Source organism: Bufo bufo, chromosome 5 (assembly GCF_905171765.1).
Source record: "Bufo bufo chromosome 5, aBufBuf1.1, whole genome shotgun sequence".
In the NCBI taxonomy this organism is placed as follows: Eukaryota; Metazoa; Chordata; class Amphibia; order Anura; family Bufonidae; genus Bufo; species Bufo bufo.
Genome location: NC_053393.1, coordinates 120,204,955 through 120,220,594, shown reverse-complemented (window position 1 = coordinate 120,220,594; position 15,640 = coordinate 120,204,955). Strand labels below are relative to the sequence as shown.

Genomic DNA, 15,640 nt, shown 5'->3' with positions numbered 1-15,640 from the left:
TACAGGGGCATGATCAATGACTGTGGTGATCACCCCCCTGTCATTGATTGCCCCCCTGTAAAGCTCCATTCAGATGTCCGCATGATTTTTACGGATGCACTGATAGATGGATCGGATCCGCAAAACGCATACGGACGTCTGAATGAAGCCTTACAGGGGCGTGATCAATGACTGTGGTTATCACCCCATATAGACTCCCTGATCACCCCCCTGTCATTGATTACACCCCTGTCATTGATCAACCCCCTGTAAAACTCCATTCAGATGTCCGCATGATTTTTACGGATGCACTGATAGATGGATCGGATCCGCAAAACGCATCCGGACGTCTGAATGAAGCCTTACAGGGGCGTGATCAATGACTGTGGTGATCACCCCATATAGACTCCCTGATCACCCCCCTGTCATTGATTACCCCCCTGTAAAGCTCCATTCAGACGTCCGCATGATTTTTACGGATCCACTGATAGATGGATCGGATCCGCAAAACGCATCCGGACATCTGAATGAAGCCTTACAGGGGCGTGATCAATGACTGTGGTGATCACCCCATATAGACTCCTTGATCACCCCCCTGTCATTGATTACCCCCCTGTAAAGCTCCATTCAGATGTCCGCATGATTTTTACGGATCCACTGATAGATGGATCGGATCCGCAAAACGCATCCGGACGTCTGAATGAAGCCTTACAGGGGCATGATCAATGACTGTGGTGATCACCCCATATAGACTCCCTGATCACCCCCCTGTCATTGATTACCCCCCTGTAAAGCTCCATTCAGATGTCCGCATGATTTTTACGGATGCACTGATAGATGGATCGGATCCGCAAAACGCATACGGACGTCTGAATGAAGCCTTACACGGGCGTGATCAATGACTGTGGTTATCACCCCATATAGACTCTCTGATCACCCCCCTGTCATTGATCACCCCCCTGTCATTGATCAACCCCCTGTCATTGATCACCCCCCCTGTCATTGATCACCAGCCCTGTCATTGATCACTCCCCCTGTCATTGATCACCCCCCTGTCATTGATCACCCTCTGTAAGGCTCCATTCAGACATTTTTTTGGCCCAAGTTAGCGGAATTTTTATTTTTTTTTCTTACAAAGTCTCATATTCCACTAACTTGTGTCAAAAAATAAAATCTCACATGAACTCACCATACCCCTCACGGAAACCAAATGCGTAAATTTTTTTAGACATTTATATTCCAGACTTCTTCTCACGCTTTAGGGCCCCTAGAATGCCAGGGCAGTATAAATACCCCACTCGTGACCCCATTTCGGAAAGAAGACACCCCCAGGTATTCCGTGAGGGGCATATTGAGTCCATGAAAGATTGAAATTTTTGTCCCAAGTTAGCGGAACGGGAGACTTTGTGAGAAAAAAATAAAAAATATCAATTTCCGCTAACTTGTGCCAAAAAAATTTTTTTTCTATGAACTCGACATGCCCCTCATTGAATACCTTGGGGTGTCTTCTTTCCAAAATGGGGTCACATGTGGGGTATTTATACTGCCCTGGCATTCTAGGGGCCCCAAAGCATGAGAAGAAGTCTGGTATCCAAATGTCTAAAAATGCCCTCCTAAAAGGAATTTGGGCACCTTTGCGCATCTAGGCTGCAAAAAAGTGTCACACATCTGGTATCGCCGTACTCAGAAGAAGTTGGGGAATGTGTTTTGGGGTGTAATTTTACATATACCCATGCTGGGTGAGAGAAATATCTTGGTCAAATGCCAACTTTGTATAAAAAAATGGGAAAAGTTGTCTTTTGCCAAGATATTTCTCTCACCCAGCAAGGGTATATGTAAAATGACAACCCAAAACACATTCCCCAACTTCTCCTGAATACGGCGATACCACATGTGTGACACTTTTTTGCAGCCTAGGTGGGCAAAGGGGCCCATATTCCAAAGAGCACCTTTAGGATTTCACAGGTCATTTACCTACTTACCACACATTAGGGCCCCTGGAAAATGCCAGAGCAGTATAACTACCCCACAAGTGACCCCATTTTGGAAAGAAGACACCCCAAGGTATTCCGTGAGGGGCATGGCGAGTTCCTAGAATTTTTTATTTTTTGTCACAAGTTAGTGGAAAATGCTGATTTCTTTTTTTTTTTTTTTTTTTCTTACAAAGTCTCATATTCCACTAACTTGTGACAAAAAATAAAAACTTCCATGAACTCACTATGCCCATCAGCGAATACCTTGGGGTCTCTTCTTTCCAAAATGGGGTCACTTGTGGGGTAGTTATACTGCCCTGGCATTCTAGGGGCCCAAATGTGTGGTAAGGAGTTTGAAATCAAATTCTGTAAAAATTGACCTGTGAAATCCGAAAGGTGCTCTTTGGAATATGGGCCCCTTTGCCCACCTAGGCTGCAAAAAAGTGTCACACATCTGGTATCTCCGTACTCAGGAGAAGGTGGGGAATGTGTTTTGGGGTGTCATTTTACATATACCCCTGCTGGGTGAGAGAAATATCTTGGCAAAAGACAACTTTTCCCATTTTTTTATACAAAGTTGGCATTTGACCAAGATATTTCTCTCACCCAGCATGGGTATATGTAAAATGACACCCCAAAACACATTCCCCACCTTCCCTTGAGTACGGCAATACCAGATGTGTGACACTTTTTTGCAGCCTAGGTGGGCAAAGGGGCCCATATTCCAAAGGGCACCTTTCGGATTTCACAGGTCATTTTTTACAGAATTTGATTTCAAACTCCTTACCACACATTTGGGCCCCTAGAATGCCAGGGCAGTATAACTACCCCACAAGTGACCCCATTTTGGAAAGAAAAGACCCCAAGGTATTCGCTGATGGGCATAGTGAGTTCATGGAAGTTTTTATTTTTTGTCACAAGTTAGTGGAATATGAGACTTTGTATGAAAAAAATAAAATAAAAAAAAATCATCATTTTCCACTAACTTGTGACAAAAAATAAAAAATTCTAGGAACTTGCCATGCCCCTCACGGAATACCTTGGGGTGTCTTCTTTCCAAAATGGGGTCACTTGTGGGGTAGTTATACTGCCCTGGCATTCTAGGGGCCCAAATGTGTGGTAAGGAGTTTGAAATCAAATTCTGTAAAAAATGACCTGTGAAATCCGAAAGGTGCTCTTTGGAATATGGGCCCCTTTGCCCACCTAGGCTGCAAAAAAGTGTCACACATCTGGTATTGCCGTACTCAGGAGAAGGTGGGGAATGTGTTTTGGGGTGTCATTTTACATATACCCATGCTGGGTGAGAGAAATATCTTGGCAAAAGACAACTTTTCCCATTTTTTTATACAAAGTTGGCATTTGACCAAGATATTTATCTCACCCAGCATGGGTATATGTAAAAAGACACCCCAAAACACATTCCTCAACTTCTCCTGAATACAGAGATACCAGATGTGTGACACTTTTTTGCAGCCTAGGTGGGCAAAGGGGCCCATATTCCAAAGAGCACCTTTCGGATTTCACAGGTCATTTTTTACAGAATTTGATTTCAAACTCCTTACCACACATTTGGGCCCCTAGAAGGCCAGGGCAGTATAGCTACCCCACAAGTGACCCCATTTTGGAAAGAAGAGACCTCAAGGTATTTCGTGATGGGCATAGTGAGTTCATAGAAGTTTTTATTTTTTGTCACAAGTTAGTGGAATATGAGACTTTGTAAGAAAAAAAATAAAAAAAATCATCATTTTCCGCTAACTTGTGACAAAAAATAAAAAGTTCTATGAACTCACTATGCCCATCAGCGAATACCTTAGGGTGTGTACTTTCCGAAATGGGGTCATTTGTGGGGTGTTTGTACTGTCTGGCCATTGTAGAACCTCAGGAAACATGACAGGTGCTCAGAAAGTCAGAGCTGCTTCAAAAAGCGGAAATTCACATTTTTGTACCATAGTTTGTAAACGCTATAACTTTTACCCAAACCATTTTTTTTTTACCCAAACATTTTTTTTTATCAAAGACATGTAGAACTATAAATTTAGAGCAAAATTTCTATATGGATCTCGTTTTTTTTGCAAAATTTTACAACTGAAAGTGAAAAATGTCATTTTTTTGCAAAAAAAATCGTTAAATTTCGATTAATAACAAAAAAAGTAAAAATGTCAGCAGCAATGAAATACCACCAAATGAAAGCTCTATTAGTGAGAAGAAAAGGAGGTAAAATTCATTTGGGTGGTAAGTTGCATGACCGAGCAATAAACGGTAAAAGTAGTGTAGGTCAGAAGTGTAAAAAGTGGCCTGGTCTTTCAGGGTGTTTAAGCACTGGGGGCTGAAGTGGTTAAATCTATCCCTAAAAGGGTATATTAGATTCAAGGTGCTGATAGGGTCATTCTCAATAACTTCACACACACGCTACTGTGCATATCCAAGTCTAATTCTGTCTGTAAACGTATACCTGTCACCCAGCGCCTAAATAATAGGCCTCAAATTTATATTCAGCTAAATCTGTGGTTATTCCTGTAGCTGGTCAAGTTATATTGTGTCCGTCAAAGCACAGTTTTTGTTCTGGGTTGAAATACAATTCCCAACCTAGCAATTTCCTAAATTAGTGGTTTCTGCTGTATCAGGCCTACTTTAAATCTATCCATAAAAGGGTATATTAGATTCAAGGTGCTGATAGGGTCATTCTCAATAACTTCACACACACGCTACTGTGCATATCCAAGTCTAATTCTGTCCGTAAACGTATACCTGTCACCCAGCGCCTAAATAATAGGCCTCCAATTTATATTCAGCTAAATCTGTCATTACTGCTGTGCCTGTATTAGTGTAATACGGTACCTAAATAGATAGCCAGATAGTGTTAGGTGTCTGTAAAAAAAAAAGGCCTGAATTTGAATTCAATACATTGGGCCAAATAATATTTTTCTTATTGTGGTGAACGGTAACAATGAGGAAAACATCTAGTAAGGGACGCGGACATGGTCGTGGTGGTGTTAGTGTACCCTCTGGTGCTGGGAGAGGACGTGGCCGTTCTGCCACAGCCACATGTCCTAGTGTACCAACTACCTCAGGTCCCAGTAGCCGCCAGAATTTACAGGGATATTTGGTGGGGCCCAATGCCGTTCTAAGGATGGTAAGGCCTGAGCAGGTACAGGCATTAGTCAATTGGGTGGCCAACAGTGGATCCAGCATGTTCACATTATCTCCTACCCAGTCTTCTGCAGAAAGCGCACAGATGGCGCCTGAAAACCAAGCCCATCAGTCTGTCACATCACCCCCATGCATATCAGGGAAACTGCCTGAGCCTCAAGTTATGCAGCAGTCTCTTATTCTGTTTGAAGACTCTGCTGGCAGGGTTTCCCAAGGGCATCCACCTAGCCCTTCCCCAGCAGTGGAAGACATAGAATGCACTAACGCACAACCACTTATGTTTCCTAATGATGAGGACATGGGAATACCACCTCAGCACGTCTCTGATGATGACGAAACACAGGTGCCAACTGCTGCGTCTTTCTGCAGTGTGCAGACTGAACAGGAGGTCAGGGATCAAAACTGGGTGGAAGACGATGCAGGGGACGATGAGGTCCTAGACCCCACATGGAATGAAGGTCGTGCCACTGACTTTCACAGTTCAGAGGAAGAGGCAGTGGTGAGACCGAGCCAACAGCGTAGCAAAAGAGGGAGCAGTGGGCAAAAGCAGAACACCCGCCGCCAAGAGACTCCGCCTGCTACTGACCGCCACCATCTGGGACCGAGCACCCCAAAGGCAGCTTCAAGGAGTTCCCTGGCATGGCACTTCTTTAAACAATGTGCTGAGGACAAGACCCGAGTGGTTTGCACGCTGTGCCATCAGAGCCTGAAGCGAGGCATTAACGTTCTGAACCTTAGCACAACCTGCATGACCAGGCACCTGCATGCAAAGCATAAACTGCAGTGGAGTAAACACCTTAAAAACAAGGAAGTCACTCAGGCTCCCCCTGCTATCTCTTCTGCTGCTGCCGCCTCGGCATCTTCTGCTGCTGCCGCCTCGGCCTTTTCCTCCACCTCTGGAGGAACGTTGGCACCTGCCGCCCAGCAAACATGGGATGTACCACCAACACCACCACCTGCGTCACCAAGCATCTCAACCATGTCACACGGCAGCGTTCAGCTCTCCATCTCACAAACATTTGAGAGAAAGCGTAAATTCCCACCTAGCCACCCTCGATCCCTGGCCCTGAATGCAGCATTTCTAAACTACTGGCCTATGAAATGCTGTCATTTAGGCTGGTGGACACAGACAGCTTCAAACAGCTCATGTCGCTTGCTGTCCCACAGTATGTTGTTCCCAGCCGGCACTACTTCTCAAAGAGAGCCGTGCATTCCCTGCACAACCAAGTATTCGATAAAATCAAGTGTGCACTGCGCAACGCCATCTGTGGCAAGGTCCACCGAACCACAGATACGTGGACCAGTAAGCACGGCCAGGGACGCTATATTTCCCTAACTGCACAGTGGGTAAATGTAGTGGCGGCTGGGCCCTAGGTGGAGAGCTGTTTGGCGCACGTCCTTCCGCCGCCAAGGATCGCAGGGCAACATTCTTTGCCTCCTGTCTCCTCCTCCTCCTACTCAGCTTCCTCCTCCTCTTCTTCCACCTGCTCATCCAGTCAGCCACACACCTTCACCACCAACTTCAGCACAGCCCGGTGGCAGCAGGCCATTCTGAAACTCATATGTTTGGGGGACAGGCCCCACACAGCACAGGAGTTGTGGCAGGGTATAGAACAACAGACCGACGAGTGGTTGCTGCCGGTGAGCCTCAAGCCCGGCCTGGTGGTGTGCGATAATGGGTGAAATCTCGTTGCAGCTCTGGGACTAGCCGGTTTGACGCACATCCCTTGCCTGGTGCATGTGCTGAATTTGGTGGTGCAGAAGTTCATTCGCAACTACCCCGACATGTCAGAGCTGCTGCACAAAGTGTGGGCCGTCTGTTCGCGCTTCCGGCGTTCACATCCTGCCGCTGCTCGCCTGTCTGCGCTACAGCGTAACTTCGGCCTTCCCGCTCACCGCCTCATATGCGACGTGCCCACCAGGTGAAACTCCACCTTGCACATGCTGGACAGACTGTGCGAGCAGCAGCAGGCCATAGTGGAGTTTCAGCTGCAGCACACACGGGTCAGTCGCACTGCGGAACAGCACCACTTCACCACCAATGACTGGGCCTCCATGCGAGACCTGTGTGCCCTGATGGCCCCGATGACGCCGTTATCAGCGTTACAATACCACTTCTATGTCTCCTTGAGAAAACACTTAGGGCGATGATGGAAGAGGAGGTGGCCCAGGAGGAGGAGGAAGAGGGGTCATTTTTAGCACTTTCAGGCCAGTCTCTTCGAAGTGACTCAGAGGGAGGTTTTTTGCAACAGCAGAGGCCAGGTACAAATGTGGCCAGACAGGGCCCACTACTGGAGGACGAGGAGGACGAGGATGAGGAGGAGGTGGAGGAGGATGAGGATGAAGCATGTTCACAGCGGGCTGGCACCCAACGCAGCTCGGGCCCATCACTGGTGCGTGGCTGGGGGGAAACGCAGGACGATGACGATACGCCTCCCACAGAGTACAGCTTGTCCTTACCTCTTGGTAGACGCGCTACTGAGAGCATTCCCAAATGTCACAGGGGAACAAGTGGAAGCCCAAGGCGAAGGCAGAGGAGGAGCAAGAGGTCGCCAACGCAGCTGTGTCACGGCCAGCTCCTCTGAGGGCAGGGTTAGCATGGCAGAGATGTGGAAAAGTTTTGTCACCACGCCACAGCTAACTGCACCACCACCTGATATGGAACGTGTTAGCAGGAGGCAACATTTCACTAACATGGTGGAACAGTACGTGTGCACACCCCTCCACGTACTGACTGATGGTTCGGCCCCATTCAACTTCTGGGTCTCCAAATTGTCCACGTGGCCAGAGCTAGCCTTTTATGCCTTGGAGGTGCTGGCCTGCCCGGCGGCCAGCGTTTTGTCTGAACGTGTATGCAGCACGGCAGGGGGCGTCATTACAGACAAACGCAGCCGCCTGTCTACAGCCAATGTGGACAAGCTGACGTTCATAAAAATGAACCAGGCATGGATCCCACAGGACCTGTCCATCCCTTGTGCAGATTAGACATTAACTACCTCCCCTTAACCATATCTTATTGTACTCCAGGGCACTTCCTCATTCAATCCTATTTTTATTTTCATTTTACCATTATATTGCGGGTCAACCCAAAGTTGAATGAACCTATCCTCTGTCTGGGTGCCGGGGCCTAAAAATATCTGACAGTGGCCTGTTCCAGTGGTGGGTGACATGAAGCCTGATTCTCTGCTATGACATGAAGACTGATTCTCTGCTGAGTCGCTGACATGAAGCCTGAATCTCTGTTATGGGACCTCTCTCCTCTGTCTGGGTGCCGGGGCCTAAATTATATGACAATGGACTGTTCCAATGTTGGGTGACGTTAAGCATGATTCTCTTCTATGACATGAAGACTGATTCTCTGCTGACATGAAGCCTGAATCTCTGGTATGGGACCTCTCTCCTCTGCCTGGGTGCCGGGGCCTAAATATCTGACAATGGACCGTTCCAGTGTTGGGTGACGTGAAGCCTGATTCTCTGCTATGACATGAAGACTGATTCTCTGCTGACATGAAGCCAGATTCTCTGTTATGGGACCTCTCTCCTCTGCCTGGGTGCCGGGGCCTAAATATCTGACAATGGACTGTTCCAGTGTTGGGTGACGTGAAGCATGATTCTCTGCTATGACATGAAGACTGATTCTCTGCTGACATGAAGCCTGAATCTCTGTTATGGGACCTCTCTCCTCTGCCTGGGTGCCGGGGCCTAAATATATGACAATGGACTGTTCCAGTGTTGGGTGACGTGAAGCCTGATTCTCTGCTATGACATGAAGACTGATTCTCTGCTGACATGAAGCCAGATTCTATGTTATGGGACCTCTCTCCTCTGCCTGGGTGCCGGGGCCTAAATATCTGACAATGGACTGTTCCAGTGGTGGGTGACGTGAAGCCTGATTCTCTGCTAGGACATGAAGACTGATTCTCTGCTGACATGAAGCCAGATTCTCTGCGATGGGACCTCTCTTTAATTGATATTGGTTAATTTCTATATATTTTTTATTTTTATTCATTTCCCTATCCACATTTGTTTGCAGGGGATTTAACTACATTTTGCTGCCTTTTGTAGCCCTCTAGCCCTTTCCTGGGCTGTTTTACAGCCTTTTTAGTGCCGAAAAGTTCGGGTCCCCATTGACTTCAATGGGGTTCGGGACGAAGTTCGGGTCGGGTTCGGGTCCCGAACCCGAACATTTCCGAGAAGTTCGGCCGAACTTCTCGAACCCGAACATCCAGGTGTTCGCTCAACTCTATTTATGGGTGATTGTACACCTTCTTTTGTGGTATGGACCGAATTACTTAGTGGTGAAAATCTTGATGTGATAAAGGCTTTCTTTGGGAAAATTTATGCAAGCCATGTGTGATGCCTCTCATCACTCTCACGCTGTTTTGCACCTGGTTTGCCTGGGCGATTGGAGTCACACAGGGGAGGAACTACTCCGTGTCCTTCAGCAAGAAATCGAATCCTGGCTTTCTCTATGACAACTGAAAATCGTAACCATGGTAACTGATAATGGGAAGAACATGGTGTCAGTGCTGCGTCAAGGAGGGCTGAGCCATGCGCCCTGCATGGCACACATGTGCAATCTGGTTGTCAAGCGGTTCCTGAAGTCTTCCATCCATCTGCAAGGCATCCTAACAATAGCCAGGAAACTTTGCATGCACTTCAGCCACTCGTACACCGCAAAGCACACCCTCCTTGACCTGCAGCGGCAGAACGGCATCACCTAACATAGGCTGATATACGACATTTCCACCCGTTGGAATTCCACCCTCCATATGTTGGACCGACTGTACGAACAGAGAAAGGCCATAAACGATTTCTTGATGATCCAAGCGGACAGGAGTAGTCCCCTATGAAACTTCGATGTCAGCCAGTGGCAGCTCATGCGTGACACCTGCCGTTTGCTCAGGCCCTTTGAGAAGGCCACATTATTTATCAGTCACCAGGACTACGGGATAAATGATGTCATTCCACTGCTCCCTGTCCTGGAACAGATGCTTATAAATCTGGCTGGTCAAGGAGTGGAGACATGGCGCCTAGAAAGATGGCAGCAGAGTTTGATACATTTGTCTGTCAAGATCTCTGTTTACAGTCAGTGAACGGGAACATCATTTTTCGCAAGAATATACAAACACCAACCTATGGGATGTTAACCCCTAGAAGTAGGTCATCGGCACGAAGGAGAAGTCATTTTCACAGCTCAAGGTATCCTCCCGGAAGCTTGACCTCTGCACGTCGACTGTCTGCATTGCGAAGCTTGTCTTAAAGAAAAATCCTGCAGTGCACCCCCTTGTAGGAAACTCTTGATCTGGCACAGGCTGCTTTGTTCCTTCAAAAACAATGGACTCTGTACAGCGTGACACCGATGTATAATTTCTCATACCTCAGAATGAAAGAGTATTCCAAGCACCTGTCTTCCCACATAGCTGCCGAGAAGCAGAAGCGTCTTGCCATTGAAGTGGGCTCAGAGATGAACCTAAAAGCCAAATTTTCCTGTTTACCTGGACTCAAAGGAAAGGACAGAGATCTGCTGTTTGTGCTCATACAGATTTCATCCAAGCCTCCACTCACCAAGGCAAACAGAGAGGACTGGATTGTGTGGACAGGTTGGTTCTGTGGGACGTACACAGAGGGCGATCTTTTGGAGGTATTACCAAAGACATTTACTTGCCTCCTGCTCTTCCTGCATAATGGCTCGGAGGCACTCCCGGCTATCGTAGGGACTTGGTTCCAAAGAAACTTTGACTGTTGTTTGAGAAAGCTGGTGATCAGTTCTCAGGACCTCACGTGGCTAGTAGCGATATGGACCGGGTATGACGTGTCTGGATCAGTGTCGGCCACAGAGCTTATTTTCTCTGTGCCCATCAAACCTCGCATGGACATTTCTTATGCAATCCAGGCAGAGGACTTCAAGACTTTATGGAATGATATTTATAAATCAAAGTCCGAGGTCACGTTGGACAATTTGTTCCAATGTCTTTACTCGCAGTTCCTCAGACATTTTAGAATCCACTTATCAGCAACCTGTGGCATCAACGCATTGTGAAGGAAAAGTAAAGTTCCTCATTAAGAACTTCCTAATCCGAGTGCTGAAATTCATCACGGCGCTGGCCATCAATAACATCCAGTATTGAACACATTGACGACTCTCATCTCGGACCTTGTCCACAATGTTTGGGAACCCCTGACGTCTTACATGTTTTAAACATGATCCCTGCAGTGCTTACTACATATTATACTGCTTTTTACCATTCTGTTACAGCAACTGTGAGACCTGCACATACTAAGGCTTATTTCTGAAGATATTCGGATGTTGCCTGTACCGACTAGTTACCTTCCAGCTGTGATTCTGTAGCCTGCACTGTTGGAATGAGCTGGAGTCGGCGTGTTTGTTGGACCGTCCTCCAGTTATCAGCCGACACAGGTCGTTAATCCATTCTTGTTGATGAAGCACTTTTTTTTCCAGTTTCTCTTTTAAATCTTGTTGTTTTGCCCCTTCTGTGTTGTATTTTGTGTGTGTTCAATTTAATGTCCTGTTTGTTAAATAAACGTTGTTTTTTCTCCCCCGTTAAAAAAAAAAAAACATTTATTGCCTTGTGATTCGATAACCAAAGCAGGAGTGGGTACAAAACACAGAAGACATGCAAATATTCCGTTCACGTATCATCTCTATTTTGGATCCACTCCTGTTTTTTTTATATTATTGCATTAGCAATACTGATGGATTACTGACCAAATGCTGACTGTTATGACCAGAGGATGTGGATCCTCTGTGTCAGCTGATAGAGGACTGGGAATTAGTCCAATATTGCTGACTGCTGACTCTCAGAGTGAGGACCTGGTGTCTGCACTGGTTACCTTGAATGCAGCTACCTGCAGTAGTGTGAACAGAGTCCAACAAAGGCAGAATAAAGGAACAGATGGTCTTTACTGGCAGACAATATTCAAAAAGTCACTTTGACAGATACAGGCAACACAAAGTTCAGAGCAATATAGCATGCAGATATAAGCAGTCTCATAGGCAGCGCAGGGTCTGGATCCAGGCAGACTTACAGGAGGAGATGGGCAGATGAGTAGTCAGGCTGTGCAGATATAAGCAGTCTCGTTGTCAGGCAGTGCAGATATAAGCAGTCTCATAGGCAGTGCAGGATCTGGATCCAGGCAGACTTACAGGAGGAGATGGGCTGATGAGTAGTCAGGCAGTGCAGAGGTCTATAATCCAGGTGATCCAATAAACAGACAGCAGGCAGATGCGTGGTCAAACGAAGCAGAGGTCAGAATCCAGGAAATCCAATAAACAGACACAGAGGAATGCTTCAGCGGGAGTCAAGAGGTACAACAACCACGCTTGGGCACTTCATGATGAGTGAAGCTGCCTTAAATACAAATAGTCCCGCCTCCGGGTGGGGATGGTAATCAGGAACCAGCTGCCTACTCCTATAAGAAAGGGAGAGGTGCGCGCGCGCATGCTATAGCACATCAGATGACACCTGGCAAAGAGGACGGATGCGGCGGTATGCTGGCGGGCACCTGCGTCTCCTATAAGGTAAGCCAGTACTGGGACCCATAGTGCTGCAATGTGTAGACAGCGGTCTGCCACCCTGCAGTGGAGATGCAGATCCCATACTGACAGTACCCCCCCTCTTACGCCCCCTCCTCCACACGGCTGACCTGGAGAGGAATTTCTTCAGCAACAGAGGGGCATGAATATTCTCTGCAGATTCCCATGACCTTTCTTCAGGCCCGTAGCCCTTCCAGTCCACCAAATAGAAGGTCTTACCTCTGACAATCCTCCTGTCTAGAATGTCCTTAACTTCAAACTCATCATCCATAGTGACAGGAGGAGGGTTCTGTGAAGTGCCTTTGCAAAACCTGTTAAAGACAGCTGGCTTAAGTAACGAAACATGAAATGAGTTGGGAATCCGCAAGGTAGCAGGTAGTTTGAGCTTGTAGGCAACAGGATTAATTTTCTTGATCACAGAAAAAGGTCCCAAGAATCGCGGAGCCAGTTTGTAGGAGGGAAGTCTGAGACGGATATTCTTAGAAGAAAGCCATACCTTGTCTCCAATGGCAAACTGAGGAGGAGGTCTGCGCCTCTTATCCGCAGACCTTTTCATCTGGTCCGCTGCTCTCCGAAGCGATACTTTAGTGTCAGACCAGACCTGAGACAGCTGCTCCACACAGGAATCTGCCGCAGGAACTCCAGAAGAAGGCCGCACGGGAAGGGGAACACTTGGATGTCGTCCATAGACCACAAAAAATGGAGATTTACCTGTGGCTTGGTTGACTCTATTGTTATGAGCAAATTCCGCCCAGGGAAGAAGCTTCACCCAGTCATCCTGATGGGCATTGGTGAAATGTCGCAGGAAACTGACCAATATTTGGTTCATGCGTTCCACCTGGCCGTTAGATTGTGGATGATAGGCAGAAGAAAAGTCCAAAGAGACATTCAGAGACTTACATAAAGATCTCCAAAACCGGGAGGTGAATTGTACTCCTCTATCCGAGACGATATGGAGGGGAAATCCATGAAGGCGGAAGATATGTAAAATGAATAGTTCAGCCAGACGAGGAGCAGATGGCAGACCTGGAAGCGGAATAAAGTGCGACATCTTAGAAAAACGGTCAACGACAACCCAAATGACTGTACAGCCCTCTGAGACAGGTAAATCAGTTATGAAGTCCATACCAATATGCTGCCAGGGGACCTCAGGCACCGGAAGAGGCAATAATAAACCTGCAGGTTTCAGTCTGGGAGACTTATTCTGAGCACACAAGGTACAGGAAGCCACAAAGTCTACAATATCCGCGGTTATGGATGGCCACCAGTAATGTCTGGAGATGAGATTCAAGGTCCCCCGTTGACCTGGATGGCCAGCAATCTTGGATGAATGCCCCCACCATAAAACCTTCCTTCGTTTAGATTCCGGAACAAAGATCTTACCTGGGGGAACCTTGGACAGGTTAACTGGAGCCACTGGGACTACTTTAGTTGGTTCAATGATGAACTGGGGTTCGTCTTCTGAATCTGTGGTTTCAAAGGACCTCGAGAGAGCGTCCGCTTTGATATTTTTGTCAGCGGACCGAAAATGCAATTGAAAATTAAATCGGGCAAAGAAGAGAGACCAACGGGCCTGACGAGGATTAAGTCGTTGAGCTGTCTGCAAATAGGTGAGGTTCTTATGATCGGTGTAAATTATGACCGGTAGGCTAGAACCTTCTAGAAGATATCTCCATTCCTCTAGAGCCAACTTAATTGCTAGGAGTTCCCTGTCCCCAATAGAATAGTTTTTTTCGGCAGTGGAAAATGACTTAGAAAAAAAAACACAAGGAGACATACGACCTGAGGCATTCTTCTGTGACAGGACCGCCCCGGCTCCCACGGAGGATGCGTCCACCTCCAAGAAGAACTGTTTGTTGGGTTCTGGGCGTCTAAGGACTGGAGCTGAAGAAAAGGCTTGCTTGAGGGAGGAAAATGCCGTCTCTGCTTCAGGGGACCATTGTTTGGGATTGGCACCCTTCTTGGTCAGACCGGAAATAGGAGCTGTCAGGGTAGAAAAATTACGGATGAATTGACGATAATAATTGGCAAAACCCAAGAACCTTTGTATTGCCTTCAGGCCGGAGGGACGGGGCCAGTCGAGCACTGCTGCCACCTTTCCAGGATCCATTTTGAGACCATGATCTGAGATGATGTACCCCAGGAAGGGCAGGGACGACTTTTCAAAGACACACTTTTCCAATTTAGCGTACAGACGATTCTCTCGTAAGCGTTGTAAGACCACCTGCACATGCCTGCGATGAGTTCTGATGTCACTGGAAAAAATAAGAATATCATCCAAATAGACAACAACACAAGAATAGAGGAGATCTCGAAAAATGTCATTGACAAACTCCTGGAAGACAGCAGGGGCATTACTGAGCCCGAAGGGCATCACGAGGTATTCATAGTGGCCATCCCTGGTATTAAAAGCTGTCTTCCATTCGTCACCCTCACGGATCCGTATTAAATTATATGCCCCCCGCAAGTCCAGCTTAGAGAAGATCCGAGCCCCACGGAGTCTATCAAATAATTCTGAAATTAACGGTAAAGGGTATTTATTCTTGATGGTGATCTTATTCAGACCACGGTAGTCTATGCAGGGGCGAAGAGACCCATCTTTCTTTTTCACAAAAAAGAATCCTGCCCCTGCAGGTGAGGAAGACTTCCTGATGAAACCCCTCTCAAGGTTCTCCTTAATGTAATCTGCCGTTGCCTGCGATTCAGCAGGAGACAGAGGATAAACACGACCCCGAGGAGGAGAAGTCCCAGGTAGTAAATCAATTGGGCAGTCATAGGGGCGATGGGGAGGTAGTGTCTCAGCCTCTTTTTTATCAAACACATCCGCAAAGGAATGATAGACCACCGGCAAGGCCTCCAGGTTTTTAGGGAGGGATATTGAGACCCTTCGTTGAATAGAACATAAGCACTTGCCTTGGCACAGCTGACCCCATTGAAGAACCTCTCCAGAGCTCCACTCGATTACTGGATTGTGCATCCT

At 47.1% G+C, this 15,640-nt stretch overlaps 1 pseudogene; it reads left to right on the top strand.

The window, feature by feature from the left end:
• The window catches only part of LOC121002418, a 58,027-nt pseudogene extending 46,794 nt beyond the window's left edge, over window positions 1–11,233 (top strand).
• Window positions 11,234–15,640: the final 4,407 nt, after the last annotated feature.